Source organism: Salvia miltiorrhiza, chromosome 7 (assembly GCF_028751815.1).
Source record: "Salvia miltiorrhiza cultivar Shanhuang (shh) chromosome 7, IMPLAD_Smil_shh, whole genome shotgun sequence".
In the NCBI taxonomy this organism is placed as follows: Eukaryota; Viridiplantae; Streptophyta; class Magnoliopsida; order Lamiales; family Lamiaceae; genus Salvia; species Salvia miltiorrhiza.
In genome coordinates this window covers 50,821,206-50,830,358 of record NC_080393.1, presented here as the reverse complement: position 1 = coordinate 50,830,358, position 9,153 = coordinate 50,821,206, and the positions used below count along the sequence as shown (strand labels likewise).

The following is a 9,153-nucleotide window of genomic DNA, read 5'->3' as shown; positions in this document are numbered from 1 at the left end:
CACTCCTTCTCGTCTGCCTTGCCTCCCTCCGACCACTGGCGACGCCCCGCACTATACCGGACTGAACCGCCGCCCCAGCCTCGCGCCGGATGACCTGTACCTTCGCTCTCTGTCACTTAGCAACTGCTACGCCCGCGTCCAGACCTGCAGCAGGCCCTCGCTTTCCCCACTCCCTAGCAGCAACAGCCACCCCTCGTCGCCGCACCAAGGGGCGCCTCGAGTAAGTCCGCTGTCCTCTATTATTGTATGTGTATCTGTATGAATCCGTATGTGTATGTGCGACGGGAATCTGTATATATATGTAATGGCTTTAAAAAAAATCTCCATTTGAATACAAAAGAATAGGTAACAATCTCAATCTTCTTAATCCAATGCATTTTTCACATTATAAAACATATTATTCTCAAGTACAAAAATGGCTCTTTTTTGGAAGAAGAAAGATGCGATGCATTTAAGTTAGCATATTACCTGTTTGATAGAATTCCCCAAAGAGATCAAATGTCCAATTCTGGGATACTCAAGTAACGTTAGACGATTTGCGACGTAATTTGTAATGTGTTTGTTCGAACAAATTCAGAAATGTAGAATTAATCGGTTAATGCGGTTAACCGATTAACCGGTCCATTAACCGGTTCGGTTACCGGTTAGGGAAATGTCCCTTATTCGGTTCCGATTAACCGGTAAATATTATATATTTTTTTTGGGAAACTATCCAATCCATTATATTATTTTCATCTTTATATTGAGTAAGATTTAATAACTAATTTATAATTACAAAAAATATTACTTAATTAGTTAGATGAGATTATTGTGCAAGTGTTATAAGATATGTAATACGCTATCATTTTATAATAGTTACGTAATACCTTATTAATAACATTTTAATATAAAACAAATAGAGATACATAATTTGAAAAGTTAAAATATTATAATAGAGAAAACATGAAAATTTAAAAATTTGAAGGCTTATAGTTTCAAGAGTATAATTACCTAAAAATATAAATTATTTAATATGTTAAAGCTTTAAATTATAATAATTTGCTCATTTAAATTCATTTCTTATAGTATATCATATAATAAATTAAAGATCACTTCATGATATTTCATTAGATCATATAATAATTACACGAAAATGACAATATTGTATGCTCTATCTATAAAATGGAAGGAAAAGAAGAAATTAAAATTTATAAATAATATTGCCATAGCAAAATTTTTGGTGGTTTTGTATTTAATATTTTGTCAGCAGTTTTTATTTATTTATTTTGAGGTATATTCAATGTTTTGTTCCATTTGTATTTGATGGTGAATTTAATACTATTTTTTGTCAATTTCAATATACATTTGTACTTTTGGCAAGCACAAAACCGGCTAGAGCCGCTGCGCCTCCATCTCCAATTCCAGATCGGGGTTGGTGGAGAAAATGAGGTACCTGACCCACACGACGTCGCCGTTGGGGCCGATGACCTTGCTGCCGTAGCCGAAGGGGTTTGGGGGCCCGAATTACGCCTTCTCCTGCGGCGCCAATTTGAAGAATTTCATAGCTTCCGCTTCCATTTCGGCCAGGAAATTCATGTATATTATGTGGTTGATAATTGTGAAGAACCCCAGCTTTCTTCACGCATCCACAATGACGCTTTTGGCGCCGGATTCCGACAGGTCCACGACGGGGATGGCGACGGCGTTCGCGGCCGCCTTGCATGTCTTGATGTGGGCCAGATTGCCATCGACAATCGGCTGAGATACCACCACCATGATAATGAGTTGTAGAGAGAGAGAGGGGGGAAGATAGTGAAAGAGAAAGGGATGTGTTTGTGAAGGAAAGGGCGTTTCAGACGGCGTTCGCTCACCGGTGGATGCTAGAGCAGCGGCGGATGATCGGAGAGGAGGCGACGACGCCGCGGCAAGCTGGAGCGGCGGCGACTGGGCGAACGGACGAAGGGGCAGAGGAGGGGCGCCGCTGTGGCGCAAAACCCTAGCAGGTCAGACTCCTGGACATGGTTTTGGGCTTGTGTTGCGGGCTTGGCGCTGGGTTGCGAGTTTGTGCTTTTTTTTTGGGCTTAAATTTGTGGCCCAACGACATCTTTTTTCTTTATTTATGCTTTGTGTTTATTTCTCCTTATTAGGGTTACACACATATGTGCGCCGCATTCATTCTCTTTTTCCTCTCTTCAGCTGGTCCCTTTTTCACTGGTCGACGTCGTTTGCCTCTTCCGGTTGTCGTCGCCCGCCTTTCTTCACCTCGAAATTAGGTGCAACCCATTATTTTCCGTCGTCCACTTCCTCCAGTTTCGGCCTATTCGTCCAACGACTCTGCCTCCCCAGCCCAACGGCTTCTCTCTCTTCTTGCCTCCTCCGATTGGCGTTGCCTGCCTCGTTTCACCTCGAACGCCCCGTAGCATCAGCCTGCGCTCCCCTTCCCCGGTCTAGGCCCATTGGTCCGACGACTTTGTAGCAGCTGCCGACGCCTCCCCAACCCAAATTGCACAATGGAAAGATGAAAAATTAGCAGCTAATGAGCTGCTATTTATAGATTGTAAAGTACACTTAGTAAATTCAAATTCAATACTTTGGAGCCAAAACTGTAGAGCTTTTGTTAACCCAGCGGACATAAACCAAAGCAATATCCATTAGGTTGAAAGGGTGCTGCTATTGGCGGGAAAAATCTGCTGTCAAAAACTGTGCATTAATATGCGGTAGATTTGGCAAATGAGAGGACTTTCTAAAAATAAAGAGAAAATCTAAAGCAAAGGGAACCACCGGTCGCTCAAGCAGTCTTGTTAAAACTTTTATGGCAAGATTTTAATTGGAAAAATATCAGAAAGTAAAATGTAGTATAAATTCTGATATTAAAATTACAGTACAAAAACAATATTTGAAATATAAGCATGAACGATAGGCCAACAAAACTACTAGTATCTTAGAATAAGTGTAATAGCACTGAAAATTTTATTTGGTTTCTTATTACATACGTTTTGAGGTAGGTTATTTCTTAGACAAAAATCAAATATATAATAAAATCGTCAGGACTCGCAGGAGTGTTTGTTTTTTTTTTTTGATCAGTAAAGTAAAATTTTTATTGAAATAAAATGGATCAAGGCATCAGGAATGCCAATCAAAACAATAAAACAAGTTTAAAGTCTTTGGAACACCAAGAAGTAAAAGGAATTCCTAACTCCACGATTTTGTAGGCCTCGTTCCAACTCCAAAGTCTCCCCTTAATCTGTAATACAAGTCTATCAATATCCCAAGCCTTGTCCTGAAAACGACTACCATTCCTGCTTTCCCAGAGCAACCACACTGTTCCCACCCACAAAGCTTTAAGCAGTCTTCTTTCTCTCTTCTTTTTTCCAGCCGCGATGAAAGAAATGAAGTGTTGAAAGATACCTCTCGGATTTGCCGTTTTGATGTCGAGCCATTGAAAGATCTGATCCCATACCGCCGCTGCTTTCGAGCAATGGAGGAACAGGTGTTCCGTCGTTTCCTCACTAGAAACACATGCATTGCACCATCTCTCCTCCACGCTGATCTGAACATTTCTTCTACTCAAATTATCACATGTTGTCAATCTGTTTCTAAGACATCTCCATGCCGTCACCTTGGCTTTATTTGGTGTTGGGGCCTTCCAAACCTTTGCCATCTCCACAGGTAAAACTTGTTGCTCCTGTCTTGTTTTTGCCACAATTTCATATGCCGACTTGATTGTGAAGCATCCATCTGATGTCGCCTTCCAGTTCCATCCGTCTGTTACATCTACACAAGGAGCAAAATCAGCAATCACCAACCGGAGATCCTCCACAAGTCCTTTCTCCCTCTCCCTTAACTCCCTCCTCCACTCGACCCTCCATACCCACGACCCTCCCTCCCAAGACCCGCTTTCACCAACCAGCTTTTTCTTGTTCAGGCTCAAATTATACAATCTCGGAAACACAAACTTAAGGGGTTTGTCTATCGCCCACACATCCTCCCAGAAGCTGATATCAAGCCCGTCCCCAATTCTTCGCCTCAAATTATTGATGAACCATCGCTCTCTCCTCCCTCCTCCCTTTTCCACAATTTTTTGCCACCACCCTTTCTGTCCACCTCTTCCCGCCACCGAACATTCTCCCCCTTCCCCCCACACTAGCTCCCCATAAAGCGATTTGATCACCCTTACCCACAGAGCTTTCCCCTCCCCCAAAAACCTCCAGAGCCACTTACTTAACAGCACCTGATTAAACCAATCGATATTCCGAAACCCCAGACCTCCTGAATCCTTGTTGAAGCACAAGACATTCCACTTAAACCAGGTGATACCGCCCGTCTGTGTACCTCCTCCCCACAAAAATTTTGAGAACAGTGAATTAAGTTCCTTAATCACCGCTTTAGGTATGAAAGCGAGGGATAATTGATAGACCGGGATGGATTGCAACACTGACTTGACTAGAGTAATTCGTCCTGCCAGCGAAAGATATCTCTTCTTCCAGCTTGCCACTTTATTTGAAACTTTTTCAACCAAAAACTTCCAATCTCCAACACCATTGGTGCGCCCCCCCACTTTAGTACCCAAGTAATTGCACGGAAAGGATCCGATCTTGCACCTGAGGAGCGAAGCCCATCTCCTCTCAACTGCGTCATCCACTCCCACTGTCAGAAGACAACTTTTGTCGAAATTTACAGCTAAACCCGAGACGAACTGGAAGAGAATCAGGAGTTTCTTCACGCTCTCCATATTTCTGTCATCTGCCTCCAACAAGAAGATAGTATCGTCCGCGTACTGTAGATGTGAAATGGACACTTTATCCTTGCCAATCTTCGCCGGAACCAGGAACTGCCTCTCCGCTGCTCTTTCAATGAACTCGTTGAGGCCTTCTGCCACAATAAGGAAAAGGAAAGGTGACAACGGGTCACCCTGTCTCAAACCTCTCTCCATTTTGAAGTCTCCCGTCGATGACCCGTTCACCAAAACACTTGCCGTTCCAGATTCCAGACTCCCTTTAATCCACTTCCTCCAAAGTCCGTCAAAGTTAAGTCGAGTGAGAAGCATATCCAAGAAATCCCATTGCACAGAGTCGTATGCTTTTGCGAAGTCAATCTTGAAGAAAATACGGCCCACTCTCTTCTTTTTTGCCTCAAAAATAGCTTCATTCAGGATAACCACCCCATCTAGGATGAAGCGACCCTTGACAAACGCACTTTGATTATCAGAAATGATCGACCCCATAACCCTCTTCAATCTCTCAGCCAGGATCTTAGCCACAATTTTATACAAGCTGGTGATAAGAGAAATTGGGCGAAACTCATCGAGCGACCCAACCCCTTCTTTCTTCGGAATCAGAACAATAAAAGAGGCGTTACCACCTTTCGGTATTATCCCGTTTTCGTGAAATTCCTTCAAAACCTGGAGTAAGTCCTCTTTAACCACGTGCCACGCCGCTCTCCAGAATGTGAAGTTAAATCCATCGGGTCCCGGACTCTTGTCTCCACAACAACTCCAAACTGCTTCTTTAATCTCGTCCAGATCAAAATCCCTGATCAGCCAATGCCTCTCGTCATTTGAAATTTTCCTCCTCATGAAGTCCAAGGGGAAATCAGGCATCTGTCGTTCTTTCCTTTTGAAAAAAGCTTCAAAATGATTTCTCACTCTTGCTTTAACCTCTTCCGGTTTAGATATCCACGAGTTTTCAAAGAGCATTCCGCCAATCTCGTTTTTAATCCGTCTCCCACGAATTGCCCTATGGAAAAAACCCGAATTTGTGTCTCCCTCTTTGAGCCATTTGAGTTTGGCTTTCTGTTGCAGCATCATCTGTTTATTCTTGAGTTGAAGGGAGAGCAGGGCTTGAATCTCATTTCTCCTGATCACCTCTGATTCTTCAAGACCTCTCTGCTCGTCCACCTTATCCTTCTCTTGAAGTTCCTTCTGAAGTTCTTGGATTTTGTAGTCAATCTCACCGAAAGAAGTCCGATTCCACACCTTCAAGGCCTCTTTGAGTTTCTTCAATTTTTCCTTAACCACAAAAAAACTCCATCCCCCCACATTAGTCACCGTCCAAACCTGCTTGACCATCTCCTCGAACTCCGAATGATTCACCCATGCATTGAGGAACCGAAAAGGTCTTGGACCCCAATCCTCCGATCTTGTAGTGAGAATAATCGGACAGTGATCCGAAATTGAGCGTTGAAGTCCTCGTGCCGACGTCCCTTCCCAAGCAGCCAGCCAATTCTCATTAACAAGGAAGCGATCAATCTTACTCTTGCACTTTCCATTTGGTTTGTACCAAGTAAATTTCCGGCCTTGAGTTTTAATTTCCTCCAGATCGTTCTCCCGGATAAATTCTTCAAAACTTCTTGCATCAGCCACTCCAAACGCCTCCCCACTGCCCACACGTTCATCCCTCCTCCTAACTGAGTTAAAGTCTCCCAAGATACAGACACTCCTATCCGTATTTTGTTCCACAATTGAACTTAATGCATCCCACAAGATCCGCTTATCCCCTGAGCCGACTGGTGCGTACACATTGATGATGCAACATAAGATATCCCCCTCCTTGTACCTACCATTCACCACCACCGCCCCCGGTAAATCCCACGTACTACAGGCTTCGAAAACCTCCCTATTCCACAAACAAACAATTCCTCCAGCCCTTCCCTCCGAGTTCCTAATCGCTATGTCTGTATAATTAGACCCCCACCAATATTTACAGAACAAATCCCTAAACACCTCCATCTTTGTCTCCTGTAAACAACAAAAATCGATCTTCTGCCCTTTCACCAAATCAGTAACATCTCTCTGCTTCGCAACACTCCCCAAGCCCCGAATGTTATAAGATAACAAATTCATTAAACATTCCTCAAAATACTCCCAGCATTTTCGCAAGAAAGAAAATTACCTTGCACCTCAATCTGTCGAGCAACATCTTCGTCTGGAATACGACTTGACAGCCCGATCTTCTTTCCAAAATCCCAGATCTGCTGACCTGAAATTTGCTCCCCAACTGTCGTCTTCTGCCCTTCTTCGTTCTCCCCCCCCTCTTTCCTGCTCTGCCACTTCCTCCCCCCTTCCATCAATTGGCTCTAAATCTGAAATGAAGTGTTCCCATTTCTCTTTCTCCCTGGCTCTATTCTTTTTCTTTTCTCTCCCTTTTTTTCCTTTTGAATTTCGGTCACCACACCTTTTACTTTGGTTTGAACGACTTCCTTCCTCGGAGCTAAAAATCGGAAGCTCGTTTCTTTCGATCCTTTGCCCTTCCTCTTTCCCGGCCGTGTCCTACATAACATTTTTTGCACCTTGACTTTCGCTGTACACAACTGAATCGGCTTCTTCCCTTTCCAGAATAGCGCTTCTAATCTCTCCTTGCACTTGGGTCGACATTAAGGTATGATCTCCCTCACAAACACTTCTTCCTTCGGCCCCAACCAACTTCAAAAGCATTTTCGATCCTCCTGTCAACTTCAAAAGCATTTCCAGGAGTGTTTGTTTTTATTTTTGGGCTACCATTCTTCGAGGAACTTCAATGATTTTTGCGAGTCTTTATATATGTAAATATATTTGTAAGGATGGGATTTCGTCAAAACCATCCTTTGCATGAGAGCATAGAATTACTATTTTTATATACTCCCTCCGTCCAAACTTTTAATATCCAACTTTTCTTTTTTTGGTCGTCCCACATTTTGGTATCCATTTCTATTTTTAGTAAAAGTAGGTGGGGTCCTTACTCCACTTTAATTATTTTAACTCTCACATATGGGTGACCCTTATTCCACTCACAACACATCAATCACTTTATTAAAACTCGTGCCGTTCTCAACTGGATACCAAAAGCCGGGACGGAGGGAGTATATAGGATTGAGATGCAGTAGAACCCCTTCTTGATTAAATTAAACATCTGTTGATTTATAATCTTGCAAGCCACACAGTGAGCTTAATTACACAATTCAAACCAAAAATTTGGTCATATTTATATATAAGCTCATAACCAGAAATTTAACACAATAAATATAGAGATTTCGCACGAAATATATTTGCAAAATTATATTTAAGCTCATAACCACAAATTTAACACAATAAATATTGTGTCGGATTAATAAGCTCAATCGGAGGGGTTTTATCGTTGCTAATAATATTTTAAAGTTTAATTATGTGAACTTATAATAGATATATTTGCAACACGTATTCTATTACTTTATATATCCACAACACGTATTCTATTGCTTCACATTTTTGTGGACGTCCCAAAATGATAAAAATGAATTATTTTTTGTGGACGGAGGGAATATTTATTTAAAAATTTTGGTTCAAATTTAAAAAGAATTTAGTTAGTTTTATTGTTTTCTCTATATTGTAGTTTTTTTTTTGTAATTTTGTACTTAAACATAATAAAAATTAAAAAAATTACAAAAAAAACTACAACATGGAGAAAACATTAATACTAAATAAATCCTTTTTTATTTTGAATAAATCTTTTAAATAATTTTTTATATATAAAATATATAATCATTTTTTATCTGAATATATTTTGTTCAAATAGCATTATTTAAATATATATTGCAGTTTTTTTAAAAAAAAAAAGTTATAATTCACGCACGCCTACAATTAAACACTAACTAATTCACGTACGAACTTGAGTAATTTATGCTAACTAAAAACCCAACTCATTTATTACTATTTACAGAAAAAAAGAAACAGAAAGAAAGAAAAAGAAAAAGCAGGGGCGTTGGGCCATGTGTTGTTGGAGTATGAAGAAACAAAACTGAATAAACCCATTTATTAGAGTTGATGAAAGGTGAGATATATAGATAGACAGTTAATAATAGTAACAGTTTAACCGTGTGAGTGTCACATATAAATAAATATAAATATAAATATAATGAAGGAAAAAACGACGAAGTTAAACCCAACGGTCAAGTCCCACCAAAAAAGAAAAGCAGTCACAAAAAGCGAGGAGCAGAGGCGCACGTGCGTCCTACGTGGCATCACCTGACTTCCCCCAAAAAAACATAATGTCTCTGCAACTACTCACCAACTCCCTCTAACGGTCATATTTCACCGACATCTTAACAACGGTCACATTTCTCCCCATTTCCCACCGTACGATCATCATCATCTAACGCCCACAAACCGCCTCCTCTTCCCACTTTAATCCCGAGGTAAAACACAAAAGGAAGCACTAGTTC

General features: G+C 41.1%; 1 long non-coding RNA gene across 1 annotated transcript; it reads left to right on the top strand.

The window, feature by feature from the left end:
• Nucleotides 1-1,114: 1,114 nt before the first annotated feature.
• LOC130994673 (uncharacterized) lies at nt 1,115-2,679 on the top strand. Its single transcript, XR_009091865.1, has 2 exons — nt 1,115-1,982; nt 2,176-2,679. It is a non-coding gene; the product is annotated as an uncharacterized LOC130994673 (long non-coding RNA).
• Nucleotides 2,680-9,153: the final 6,474 nt, after the last annotated feature.